This window comes from Gorilla gorilla, chromosome 20, assembly GCF_029281585.2.
Source record: "Gorilla gorilla gorilla isolate KB3781 chromosome 20, NHGRI_mGorGor1-v2.1_pri, whole genome shotgun sequence".
NCBI lineage: Eukaryota > Metazoa > Chordata > Mammalia > Primates > Hominidae > Gorilla > Gorilla gorilla.
In genome coordinates this window covers 29,098,001-29,112,130 of record NC_073244.2, presented here as the reverse complement: position 1 = coordinate 29,112,130, position 14,130 = coordinate 29,098,001, and the positions used below count along the sequence as shown (strand labels likewise).

General features: G+C 42.2%; 1 long non-coding RNA gene across 1 annotated transcript in view; it reads left to right on the top strand.

Annotated features, from left to right (window-relative positions):
- The first annotated feature begins 499 nt into the window (after positions 1-499).
- Positions 500-14,130, top strand: part of LOC129528954 (uncharacterized) — a 53,608-nt gene continuing 39,977 nt past the window's right edge. The window contains exons 1-2 of the long non-coding RNA XR_008674294.2: positions 500-664; positions 13,503-13,572. This is a non-coding gene — a long non-coding RNA (uncharacterized lncRNA). The remainder of the gene's footprint in view (positions 665-13,502; positions 13,573-14,130) is intronic.

The following is a 14,130-nucleotide window of genomic DNA, read 5'->3' as shown; positions in this document are numbered from 1 at the left end:
ACATTCCTCCCTGGAATATGGGACATTGTGACATTCCTCCCTGTTCCTACAGGGACATTGTGACATATCCCTGGGAACATTAACCAGATTAAGGGACTCCCCTCTCATCCCTGGGTCATTCCCTCGGGGGGATTATGACATATCACTGAACCCAGAAGCTAGGTGATTTTTTTCACCTCTACTACCTGGACCCCATCCACAGTATGAATGGTAACATATTGCTGAGCCCAGCAAGCAGATGATGTCACTTTCCTCTCCTGCCTGGAATCTGCTCAGTGGGGGAGAGTTGCATATTGCTGGACCCAGCACCTAGGTAATGTGACTCTCCCCTCCTGTTTGGGCCCTCCCAACAGTGGGAAATGTGAGATGTCACTGGGCTCATCACCTAGATGATGTAATGCTTCTCCCCTTTATTGACCCACCCACAGTGGGTATTGTGACATATTACCATGTTCAACAGCTAAAGGATGTGACTCTTTTCTCCTGAGTCAGCCCTACTCATAAGCCTTGAACCCAGATGATTTAACTCTCCTATCTGGGCTTCGCCTATGGAGAACACTGTGACATACCTCTGCACCCATCATCTAGGTGATGTGACTCTCCTCTCCTGCCTGGTTCTGGCTCACAGAAGGGAATGTAACATATCTCTGGATCCAGCACCTAGGTAATCTGTCTCTATTTTTTTCTAGGCCCTGTTTTTTTGTGTGTGTGACATGTATTTGGATGTATCACCTAGATGATGTAACTCTCTTTTCATGCCTCGGCAATGCCCAAGGGGAGATTGTGACGTGTTGCTGAGCCCAGGACCCAGGTGATGTTACTCTCCTGCCTGGCCTTGCCCACCTACAAAAGGCATTGTGACACATCTTTCTGCTCATCACCCAAGTAATGGGATCCTTTTTACCTGCCAGAGCCCGGTTTTCAGGGAAAATTGTGACATATTACTGTATCCAGCATGTAGGTGAGGTGACTCCTCTGCCTCTGTGTTGCCCATAGGAAGAATTGTGACATATCGCTGAACCCAGAACCTATGTGATGTGACTTTTTTCCTGTGCCTTACATACAAAAAAATAGAAAATGTCACGGGGCCCCAGACCTAGGTGAGGTGACTCTCCTGTACTACCTGGGCTTTGCCCAAAAGGGGCATCGTGACATATCTCTGGCCCCATCACCTGGGTGAAGTGACTATCCTCTTCTGAATATGTGCCACCCACAGCTGTGATTGTTACAAAATGCTAGGCCCAGCACTCAAGTGGTTTGACTCTGCTGCATGGGTCCTGCCCATAGAGGGCATTGTGATATATGTATGGGCCCATCAACTAAAAATATGACTTTCTACATTACTCTGTTCTCATACTGTGAATAAAGTCATCCACAAGACTGGGTAATTTATAGAAGAAAGAGGTTTAATGGACTCACAGTTCCACATGGCTGAGGAGGCCCACAATCATGGTAAAAGACAAAGGAAGAGCAAAAAGGCATCTTACATGGTGGCAGGCATAAAGGCCTGTGCATGGGAACTCCCTTTTATAAAACCATTAGATCCCACAAGACTTATTCACTACCCCAAGAACAGTATAAAACCACCTCCATAATTCAATTATATTTACCTGTCCTTGCTCTTAACATGAAGGGATTGCTAAAATTTAAGGTGAGATTTGGGTGGGGACACAGCCAAACCATATCAGTGTTTTCTCCTGCCTGGCCCCTGTCCATAGGGGAGATTTTGACATGTCACTGAACCCAGCACCTTGGTGATGTGACTCTCCTGGTCCCTGCCATAAAAGAGAATGGTGACATGTCACTGGGCTCAGTACCTAGGTGATGTGACTCTCCTCTCCTGTCTGGACTCTGTCCTAAAAGAGAATTGTAAGATATCGCTGAGACTAGCCCTTAGGTCATGCGATTTTCAGCTCCCACCAAGGCCCTGTCTACAAGGGGCAAGGTGACATAGTGTGGGGACTATCTCCCAGGTGATGTGACTCTTCTGCATTGGCCTGGCCTAAAGGGGAAATTGTGACATATCTCTGGGCCTACCACCTAGGTGATGTGACCTTCCTCACCTGCTTGTGCTCTGCCCACAGGAAGATTTCCATGTATCTCTGGGCCCAGCACCTAGGTAATGGGACTCTTCTGCCTAAGCACTGCTTACACAAGGCATTGTGATGTATTCCTAGGCCTAAGACACAATGATGTGACTTTTCACTTCCGCTTGGACCCTACACAAAGGGGGCACTGTGATATATCATGGGGCTCATCACCTAGATGATGTAATTCTTCTTTTGCTTGGGCCTTGCCCACAAAATAAATAGTGACATATTGCTGGGCATAGCACCTAGGTGATGTGATACATCTGCTCTGGCCTGTACCACAAAGGGCACTGTGACATATTCCTGAATTTAGTGCTCAGGAGATGTGACCCTGGGGCCAGAGCTGAGTCCACAGGTGGATTGTGACGTATTCCTTGCCCAGAACCTAGGTGGCATGACTCTTTCTTCCTGCATGGGCCCTGACTTCTGTGAGGATTTTGACATATTACTGGGCCCTACACACAAATGATGTGACTCTGCTGCCTGAGTTCTGTCAAAGGAGGGATTGTGACCTATCCAGTAGGCCAGAACCTACATGACGTGACTTTCCTCTCCTTCCTGAGCCCTGTAAACAGAGTTAATTGTGAAATATTGCTTTGCACAGAACCCAGGTGATGTGGTTCTCTAGGCTAAGCCCTGCCCACAGAGGCATTGTGGCATATTGCTAAGCTCAGCATTCAAATAATGTAACTTTCTTGCCAGGGCCCTGAACACAGGGGGTTATTGAAATATTCCTAGACCAACATTCAAGCAATGTGACTCTCCTGTCTGGTCTTCCCACAGGTGGGATTGTGACATACCTAGGCCTAGCTCACAGGTGTGATGATGACTCTCATATGTGGACCCAACCAATAGAAAAGATTTTGACTCTCATGGCTAGAATTAGGGGAATAGGTAAGGTCTTCTGTTTCCTACTTGTAGTAATGTCACAGAAGATGATGACACTCATGCATATCCTATAACATCCTTGAGTGACACAGAGAGTGTCCTAACAGGACTTAGCACACAGATGAGATTGTGCATCCCATAGGCATGCCCAGCGGACAATTAGAATTGTCACTCTTACACATGGACAGAACCCACTGGTGAGGTCCTGAATCTCACATGTGGACATGGTCCACAGTTAGAGTTGTGACTGTCATATGTAAATTTAGCAATGTGTGAGATGATGACTCATTTCTGGATCAAGCTCACAGGTGCAATGATGACTCATATACTTGGATTTAGCCAATAGAAGAGGTGTTGATTCTTGTAGACAGGCTTAGGGCAATGGGTAAGGTCCTGAGTCTTCTACTTGCAGAAAGTTCTCAGAAGATTACCACACTCATGCATATAATATAAAGCCCTTACGTTTCACCAAGAGTTTCATATTAGGTCCCAGTACAAAGTTGAGATTGTGACTCTTCTATGTACACCCAGGTGACAGGATTATCACCCTCACACGTGGACGGAGCCCACTGCTGAGGTTCTGAGTCTCACTTGTGGATATAGCTCACAGTTTGTATTGTGACTTTTATATGTGGATCTTGCCACAGGTAGGTGTCTTATTTCTGGACTCAGCTCACAGACACAGTGATGACTCTCATCAATGGACCCAGCAAAGAGGAGAAATGTTGAATCTTGTATTAGGATGTTGTGCGTGTGTGTGTGTGTGTGTGTGTGTGTGTGTGTGTGTTTTAGTTCCTTGAGCTTTGGAAATTGATTCTACAGTATCTTATACAGATGCAAATGTATCAGGCTTGTTTTTCTTTTTGTAAAGCTATATATATATATTCCTCCTGTTTATTAAAATATTGTCATTGGTGTTATGTAGATATATTTGTAGATCTCAGAACAGAATATTGTAAATATTACAGCTTAATAAATGTTTATGGTATATAAATAAAAAATATAAATTATACATATTTAGAAGGTAGTTATTTACAATTGCTTAGAGCTCACCTGGTCAGCCAAGGCCTGCCTTCTTCAAGACCGTGCTGAAATTGCACCTGCTTGGTTACAGTATCTCCTGGGGTGAAATGACCCTCACTGAGAATGGTCAAAATAAAAAAAAAAATTTTGGCAGATAAATCTTATGTGTAAAGAAACAGAGGTGGAAAAAAATGTTCAGAAAAGCATAAATAAATCAATTTTACCCCAGTTATTTTTTATTATTTATTTATTTATTTGAGACAGAGTTTCACTCTTGTTGCCCAGGCTGGAGTGCAACGGCGCAACCTCGGCTCACTGCAACCTCCGCCTCCTGGGTTCAAGCAATTCTCGTGTCTCAGTCTCCTGAATAGCTGGGATTACAGGCATGCACCACCACACCCGGCTAATGTTGTATTTTTAGTAGAGACCATGTTGGTCAGGCTGGTCTCGAACTCCTGACCTCAGGTGATCCGCCTGCCTCAGCCTCCCAAAGTGCTGGGATTACAGGCATGAGCCACCGAGCCCGACCTACCCCAGTTATTTTTAAGAAAATAAATGCTTCAAGCTAGGCATGGTAGCTCATGCCTGTAATCTCAGCACTTTCGGAGGCTGAGGCAGCGGATCACCAGGTCAGGAGTTTGAGACCAGACTAAATATACAAAAAATTAGACAAGCATGGTGGCGGTCACCTGTAATCCCAGCTACTCTGGAGGCTGAGGCAGGAGAATTGCTTGAACCAGGGAGGCAGAGGTTGCAGTGAGCCATGACCACGCCACTGCACTCCAGCCTGGGTGACAGAGCGAGACTCTGTCTCAAAAAAAAAAAAAAAAAGAAAGAAAAAAGAAAATGCTTCAAAGTCAAATAAAATTCATTTAATTAAAAATTGCAAATATTATGGTGAATGAAATTAAAGGCCTTTGACTTCACAAAGGTTACACTGTAGGGTTTAGAAAATAAAGACAATAAGATACTATATAATCCATCCTGTAGTGCTGGTAGTATAAGTTGGTACTACATTCTGGAAGAGGGCTTGCCAATGCCTACACAAGCTGAAGATATAAATATACTTTAATTATATTTATGGTAAAATATCTACATAATTGCAGAAATTTATCTTTAAAAATGCACACAAGCGGGCGCGGTGGGTCATGCTTGTAATGCCAGCACTTTGGGAGGCCGAGGTGGCAGATCACCTGAGATCAGGAGGTCGAGACCAGCCTGACCAATATGGAGAAACCCTGTCTCTACTAAAAATACAAAATTAGCCGGGCATGGTGGCGCATGCCTGTAATCCCAGCTACTTGGGAGGCTGAGGCAGGAGAATTGCTTGAACCCAGGAGGCGGAGGTTGGAGTGAGCCGAGATCGTGCCACTGCACTCCAGCCTGGGCGACAAGAGGGAAACTCCACCTCAAAAAAAAAAAAAAAAATGCACAAGATGGTCTATAGATGCACTGAAAAATCTGGAAAATTAACAAAATGTTCATGAACAGTTGAATAAATAAATTGCAGTGTATTTATATGATGTCACATGGTAGATCAATAAATATGCAAACCACAGACAGCAACAGAGATTAATCTCACAATGTTGAACAAAAGAAGCTGGCCAAAAATGAGAACTTATTGTATTAATCTATTTATTTAAAGTTCAAAAACAGACAAATATTATTTATTGTATAAAAAGCCAGGATATAAGTTTCTCTTGGCAGAACAGTGATTGAAAAGGAGAATAGCTGGGTGCGGTGGCTTATGCCTGTAATCCCACCACTTTGGGAGGCGGAGGCGGGCAGATCATGAGGTCAGGAGTTCAAGACCAGCCTGACCAACATGGTGAAACCCCATTTCTACTAAAAAAATAAAAACTAGCCAGGTGTGGTGGTGTGCACCTGTAATCCCAGCTCCTCAGGAGGCTGAGGCAGAATTGCTTGAGCCTAGGAGGCAGAGGTCACAGTGAGCCAAGATCACACCACTGCACTCCAGCCTGGGGCAACAGAGCGAGACTTCGTCTCAAAAAAAAAAAAAGAAAAAAAGAAGAGAAAAGAAAAACAAGGAGAATAAAGGAGGGGGAGTGTCCAGGTTGTTCATACTCTTCCAACCGCTGGGTGCTGGGTTCATGGTATATATCTTTTGTAAACATTTATCAAGCTGTTCTTTTATAATACATGTACTTTTTAGGTGTGTAAAATTAAAAACATTTTTTCTTCTTTTTTTTTTTTTTTTGAGACGGAGTCTCGCTCTGTCACCAGGCTGGAGTGCAGTGGCTCAATCTTGGCTCACTGCAACCTCCGCCTCCCAGGTTCAAGTGATTTTCCTGCTTCAGCCTCCTGAGTAGCTGGGACTACAGGCGCCCGCCACCACACCCGGCTAATTTTTTTAAATTTTTTATTTTTATTTTTATTTTTTTAGTAGAGACAGGGTTTCACCATGTTGGCCAGGATGGTCTCGATCTCTTGACCACTCGTGATCCACCTGCCTTGGCCTCCCAAAGTGCCGGGATTACAGGTGTGAGCCACTGTGCCCGGTCTATTTCTCTATTTATCTTTTTTATTTCTTCCTTAATCAGTTTTTTCACATAGTTTTCTGGAAAAAAAAAAGGTAGTTTTATCTAAATTTTCAAATTTAATAACATAAAATTGTTTAAAATATTATCTTATGTTTAAGTCTTGAATGTATGTATAAATACTCTCTTTTGTCTTTTGTAATGTTTTTATTGTTCTTAATATAACTTTACCTATTTTATTATTACATTCAAAGAACAACACGGATTTCACTGCCATGTTATTATCTCTAAGTAACAGAGGAATCAGAGAGGTTAAGATACTTGCCCAACGTTACACAGGTAGTCTGAGCCTGCTCTTCTAACCGTTGAAGACACTGGTCTAACCCAGGAAACATACATACAATACTACTTCTAAAGGCACATAAAATCACTATTGCTATGCAAAGCAACATGGAAAAATAGGAAAATATACATATAAATTAAAAAGCAAGGCACAGATGAAAACTTATGCTAGCATATATATACAAAAAAAAGAAACAGGCAACACTAAAATGTATATTGTTCATAAAATTGCATAAAGCGAATAACACAAAATTCAGATAGTGGTCACTTTGGGGTAGCAGGCTTATAGAAGACTTAAGAGGTATATACTTTATGAGAGTGTGTGAGGATTTTATGAAGCCAGACTGAAAGTTTCCTGAGAGAAGAGATCAACACTTTCTTTTTTTGTTGTTGTTTTTTTGAGTCTCGCTCTGTTGCCCAGGCTGGAGTGCAGTGGTGAGATCTCGGCTCACCACCACAACCTCCGCCTCCCAAGTTCAAGTGATTCTCCTTACTCAGCCTCCTGAGTAGCCAGGACTACAGGCGCGTGCCACCATGCCTGGCTAATTTCTATATTTTTAGTAGAGACGGGGTTTCACTATGCTGGCCAGGCTGGTCTCGAACTTCTGACCTCGTGATCCGCCCGCCTCGGCCTCCCAAAGTGCTGGGATTACAGGCGTGAGCCACAGCACTCGGCCAATACTTTCATTTCTTAATTTTATCTCCCAAGGCTAGCAAAAAATATAGCACAACGTGTAGCTCAAAGCACATTTATCGGTTAAATGAATGAATACATGCCCTTTGTAAACTGTTAAGCCCTATGCAAATCAAGAATTTATTATTATTACTTACTACAGTTTAGTTAATAGACTCAAATAAAAGGTAATCAACGTTAAGATTCAGAAGGCACCACTGAAAAATTAATGTTACCCCAGCATTCTTAGGCAAAATAAAGTAAATTTAGTTTCTAAATTTGTGACCATTATGATTACATTTAAATTTCCATGTGAGGATGGAACATAAAATCTTCCGTCAGGCGAGCATAATATAAGAGAAAAACACATTAAAAAAAAGAAAAGGAAAAGGAAAAAGAATGAAAACTTGGTTGGGTTAGATCTGCAAGTTCTATTCCATACTTATTATTATTATTATTTTTTGGAAGTAGTTTCCTACACTCCTGGTGCAGAGGGAGGCTGGGGAGCCTGGGTCCTTCTGTCCTCCCCGCCGTGGCAGTAGCTGATCTCTGCTCAGGCGTGAGAAGCGCTAACCTGCGCTGGGCCTAAGGCTGCCCGGCCCAGCCCCTCCTCATTCCCCTGGACTCTTCACAGTGTCTCCGGGCCCCTGCCCCATCCTGAGCGTCCCTCTGATGGAAGCCCAGGTGGCAGCAGGAAGCTGGTAAGAGGAACTGGCCCCGCAGTCCGAGAGCTCTCGTCCAGGAAATGCTCTGGTTGGCCTCGGCTTTCTGCGCACGGAGCTGGGCTTCGACCCAGGGTTGCAGCTACGGCGTTCCTGGGCTAGGCGACCCCGGGCGTGGGCTCTCCGGCTGCTACTGCGGTTCCTGCTGTGCTCAGCTGGGCCGCGGCTGGAACCAGCTCCGGTCAGAGGCGCAGGAGCAGCCCTCCAGGCGGGAGGAGGCGATAGCCATGCATGGTTCCTGAAAATCAGGCCCTGCTGACAAATCTCAGACGCCAGGAACAGAAGAACCAGGAGAAACTGCCTAGAGCTTGAGCCAAATGGACGGACTGTTGGAGCGGCTGAGGGTGAAGCTGCCCGAACTCCTCAAAGTGGAGCAGCAAAGCAACCACCAGAGATGGACAAGAAAAATCAAAGTCAAAGAAAATTAGTAGAAATCAAAGGCAGATGCTAAAGCAGTGAGAAACCGTTCACGCCACGATGGAAACGGAGTTGATGAAGGAGTCTGATGAAGTTGTCTGTCTGAGCATATTTTGGACTTTGTATATTAAATGTAACATAAAACAAAAACCCTTCATTTTGTTTTAGAAAATCTAAGATTGGCGTACACAAACAAACTTTACAAACTACTGTAGGGTTCAGCAAACTATATATATAATGTGAAACTAAATTCTCTATTTTCGATGTCTAAATCTTTTTGTAGAAAAGATCGGTTTCTTTAAAAATGTCTCCACAAATTCAGGCTTATTTTATAAAATGGCAAAATAGTAAACAAATGGGTGGTTTGGCATACTATATGAATACTGGCACTCAAAATACAGAATACTTTAATCAAAATTATTTAGAAAGTAGATTTAAATAATTTGATTTTTCACTACAGTGATACACATTCACAAACATTTAAAAAATCAAATCTGGCTGGGCGCGGTGGCTCACGCCTGTGATCCCAGCCCTTTGGGAGGCCGAGGCAGGCAGATCACTTGAGGTCAGGAGTTCGAGACTAGCCTGGCCAACATGGTGAAACCCTGTCTCTACTAAAAATACAAAAATTAGCTGGCCATGGTGGCAGGCACCTATAATCCCAGCTACTCAGGAGTCTGAGGAACGAGAATTGCTTGAACTCAGGAGATGGAGGTTGCAGTGAGCTGAGATTGCACCACTGCACTCCAGCCTGGGTGACAGAGCGAGACGCTGTCTCAAAAAAAAATGTGTTTCAATATTGTTTAAAGGGACGTAGGTCTACTCTAATCTGCTCAATCTGTTAACCAGTGTCAGGAACCAGATTCCAATTTAGTTTCAGGGTGCCTGAATGACTTTTCTTTGCATAGTCTTTGAATTAAATTTCCATTAATAAGGACAGATTTCAGTACATTTAACCAGCTGCTTTTAGTACCTCCAAAGGTAGTATACAAAGAATTCTCATGTTACTGTCTAAGAAAACAGATTCTACTGTTACCTAAGAAATCAGCTGGAAGGCATTTTTATAACCTTGCACCACATAAAAAAATGCAATGTAGTACTAATAAATGCAGACTACATCACATAAAAAAATGGTAATCAAGAATGTCACTTTCAATATTTAAGTGTTTGAAATTTTGGTAAAAAGTGTGGTAAATTATAGCTTTTGGTACGCTTTGTGTAGCTTAATATCAGCATAAAGTAGGAAAAAATCTTTAAAAATGAAAACCAACACCAAATAACTAACATCCACTAGTGCATACATATTGATCTTTGTTTCGAAAAAGTCTGAAGCAGAACATTTGGTGAACTTCATGCAGTTATTCTCACCACATTGGAATACTGATAAAATCATTTATATTTAATTTGAGTAAAACATGTTCACATCTTAAAAACACTGCTTTGTGGCCGGGCGTGGTGGCTCACGCCTGTAATCCCAGCACTTTGGGAGGCTGAGGCTGGCAGATCATGAGGTCAGGAGTTCAAGACCAGCCTGGCCAACATAGTGAAACCCGTCTCTAATAAAAATGCAAAAATTAGTCAGGCATGGTGGCATGCACCTGTAGTCCACACTACTCGGGAGGCTGAGTCAGGAGAATCGCTTGAACCCAGGAGGTGGAGGTTGCAGTGCGCCAAGATCATGACACTGCACTCCAGCCTGTGCGACAGAGTGAGACTGCATATTAAAAAAAAAATACTGCTTTGTACTGTGAATAATAAATGTAAAGTCTGTTTATTTTATTTATTTATTGACGGAATCTTGCTCTGTTGCCCAGGCTGGAGTGCAGTGGCGGCAATCTTGGCTCACTGAAATCTCCGCCTCCCAGGTTGAAGCGATTCCCCTGCCTCAGCCTCCCAAGCAGCTGGGACTACAGGCGCGCACCACCACACCTGGCTAATTTTTGTATTTTTAGTAGAGACGGGTTTCACCATATTGGTCAGGCTGGTGTCAAACTCCTGACCTCCTGATCCACCCGCCTCGGTCTCCCAAAGTGCTGGGATTACAGGTGTGAGCCACCGCGCCCGGCTGTAAAGTCTTTATACTCAAGAGAATCCTGATTCTCAACTCAACATATATGGGCAACCCATTCTTCTGGTTTCCTTAAATGGAAGCCTCATTAAGGCTCAAATATGGAGTGAAAGGGACTCAATAACAGCATGTGAAGCAAAAAGGATGAGGTAGGATTGTCAGCTCTAAGGCTCAGGGATTGCCTGGGGGACCCCAATATAATGATGTAACCATGAAGCTTACTGGGTACAAGTAAACATTAAGAGCTGAAAACACCATAGCTTGAAATTGGTGAGAGAGAATCTCTGAAATCATAAACAGTTGCACTAAAAAGATTGAGCCAGAATGACAAGTATTTAAGGATTACTAAGGGGGAATGTTTACATGCACGTAAGTTTTTGTTCCAAATCTTATTACAGTAGCAATATGCTTTTCTGTAATGTCAGCTTCCCCAAGCTACAGATGCTATAGACAAGCTACAATTGCCTAATATGTTGTTTGCAGTCAGTTTCTAAATTTAGAAAACTTGCAATAATTTTTGAATTTCATTGAACTCTGTTTCATGTATAAATCTCACTGAAATGCATTATTCAGTAGCTATTTCCCTGAGTATTTGGGAGGATTTTCTATTGCTTGATTCCAAACCAACCTTATTTGAATCCTAGTCATTTCTAAAGCCCCAGATGTAATAACAGAAGGACAGCAGAAATGATGCCAAGTTACCCCAAACAGTTCACGTCTAATATATTTGGTTCTCCAAATGAACCAGAAACCACACAAGCTAAACAACAGTGGATTTGAAATTCAACCTAAATTCAACAGTAACAGTCAAAACCCTATGCAAATATCAGCACAGTCACAATGCAGAAACCCTTAGTCTTTTATTCCAGAGAAAATAAAAAATTCTTACTGTGGCATTTTCTGGAAAGGATAAATACATTAAACATGACAAAATATACCAACTCACATAATCTTTGAAATATGAATATTTATTCTTAAATATTTACTATAATATTTACACAAGAGTTTCAGTGAAAAATACTTATAGCTACCATGTGTTAAAACAGCCCTGAGGGAGATAATATTTTTTATTAATAATGAAGATTGAAGCTTCAGAAATGTAAAATAATTTTTCCTGGGCACACAGCTAATTACCCAAATCAAACTCAAATATGTTTGATTTTAAAATTTTGATTTTCCTACTGTTGACAATGTTGACATAATAGCTAAATCTTAAGTCTCAGAGTCAGTCGTTGGGGATAAATCAGTACAAGTACTATTGAGGCAGGATGGGTATTCAAGAAAGTGACTACTACAGTATACCACGTTGGCATACTGATAATGTCCTCGGGATGCAGCAACCACAGTGAATGCATGACGACTGCATATTGTCAACCCAGTAAGCCCCAGCATTTGCATCGTATTTCAACTCATTCAAGCAAAGCTCTCTCATGTAGGGAAATACCCTTGTAGAGAGCATGCACATTTTGATTTTACCTGTCCTTAAAGTGACCTTTTAGTCATTATTACTATTATAAATAGTAAAAAACACACCGTGGTTGAGATTTAAGATGCTAATAACACGTGACATATAAACAAGCATGTACAGCCACTGTGTATGTGCACCAAAAGGACCACCCAGAACATGCTTACCAGTTAACACCTCTTCCCACCTCCTTATGAATAATTATGTAAGATTCCCATACATGGAGTGTTCCTAGTTCTAGTCTTTTCGTCTCATTCCTGTAAGCTGCCCGCCCTGAATCCCTTCTCGCTCAGGGTGTACTGGGTATTCTGCATCTAACTTTTAAAATAGTCTTTCTCCTTTGCAATAAATTATGCTGCATCTTCTTTGTGGTTTGTCTTGTTTAAATTTTTTGAAACTAAGACAAGAGCCGAGGACTCACCACAGCTATCAACACTATTGTGCTTTGTTTTGTATTCTTTGTTATCAATATTTTCTTCTCTGATATGTCAGTATTCACATTTTAAACAGTCAAAACTGCTAAATTGAAACTTTAACCACAAAATGATTTAACATAAAAGCATGCATATTTCTCAAGTTCCAACTTTATTACACTTTTTATCTATTCAAAAATTTTTAATAATTTGACATAGTCAAATACATTTATCAATTTTAATATTTTAATAATTTGAATTCAATTTCAAAATGATTTATATTCAAGTTTATTGTTGTATTCATTTTTGGCCAAATTTGGCTTTCCAAACGAAGGTAAAACTAAAGCATGTTTTCAAGTTTCATGAAACTTAAGCTTACTGGCATGAAATGCTCTGTAGTAAAATAAACAAATAAAACCTCATCTTTTATCAAGAATATTTAAATAGTTTTATGTCTGAGCAGTTAAACGTCAAGGACAGAACTCTGGATGATATTGACTGCATATTTAAATTGATAAATTAGAAAATGATCATCAGAGCCTGATAAGTGATGGATACAGCAACATACTACTTGAAAAAAGCATTAAGGGCATGTTTGGCAAAAAGAAGGTTGCATAGGACCTGCACTGTACCCCTCATGTAAAGTGTGCTCTCTAACTTTAGTCTTTATCGTAAACTTTACGACCACCACATACTCACATACAAAGAATTAAAAAAAAATTCTTTTTTTCTTGAAAGTCAGTGATTTACATTTTACTCTATTAAATCTGTTCCATATTCCTGTAATAAGGCTGTTGAAGTGAACCCTCTTTCCCCAGAAGGTCAACTGTGTGAATGTGAATAAACTGATACTGGTGAGGACCAGCTCAGCACACTCACTTGAACTTTCGCTCTGCTTTTCAGGGAATGAAAATACCCTTGAAGAGTAAAAATAAAGTGACTGCTGATTAAGCAGAGTTTCACATGAAAAAAGGTTGGTCAACTGTTTGAAAATTAAATTGCATGAATTACAACTTTTAAAATGTAAAATGTCCTCTCCCTCTCCCTCTCCCTCTCCACGGTCTCCCTCTGATGCCACCAAAGTTGTGAAAGCCAAGGCTGGACTGTACTGCCGCCATCTCGGCTCACTGCAACCTCCCTGCCTGATTCTCCTGCCTCAGCCTGCCCAGTGCCTGGGATTGCAGGCGCGCGCCGCCACGCCTGACTGGTTTTTGTATTTCTTTGGTGGACACGGGGGTTCGCTGTGTTGGCCGGGCTGGTCTCCAGCTCCTAACCGTGAGTGATCTGCCAGCCTCGGCCTCCCGAGGTGCCGGGATTGCAGACGGAGTCTCGTTCACTCAATGCTCAATGGTGCCCAGGCTGGAGTGCAGCGGCGTGATCTCGGCTGGCTACAACCTCCACCTCCCAGCCGCCTGCCTTGGCCTCCCAAAGTGCCGAGATTGCAGCCTCTGCCCGGCCGCCACCCCGTCTGGGAAGTGAGGAGCGTCTCTACCTGGCCGCCCATCGTCTGGGATGTGAGGAGCCCCTCTGC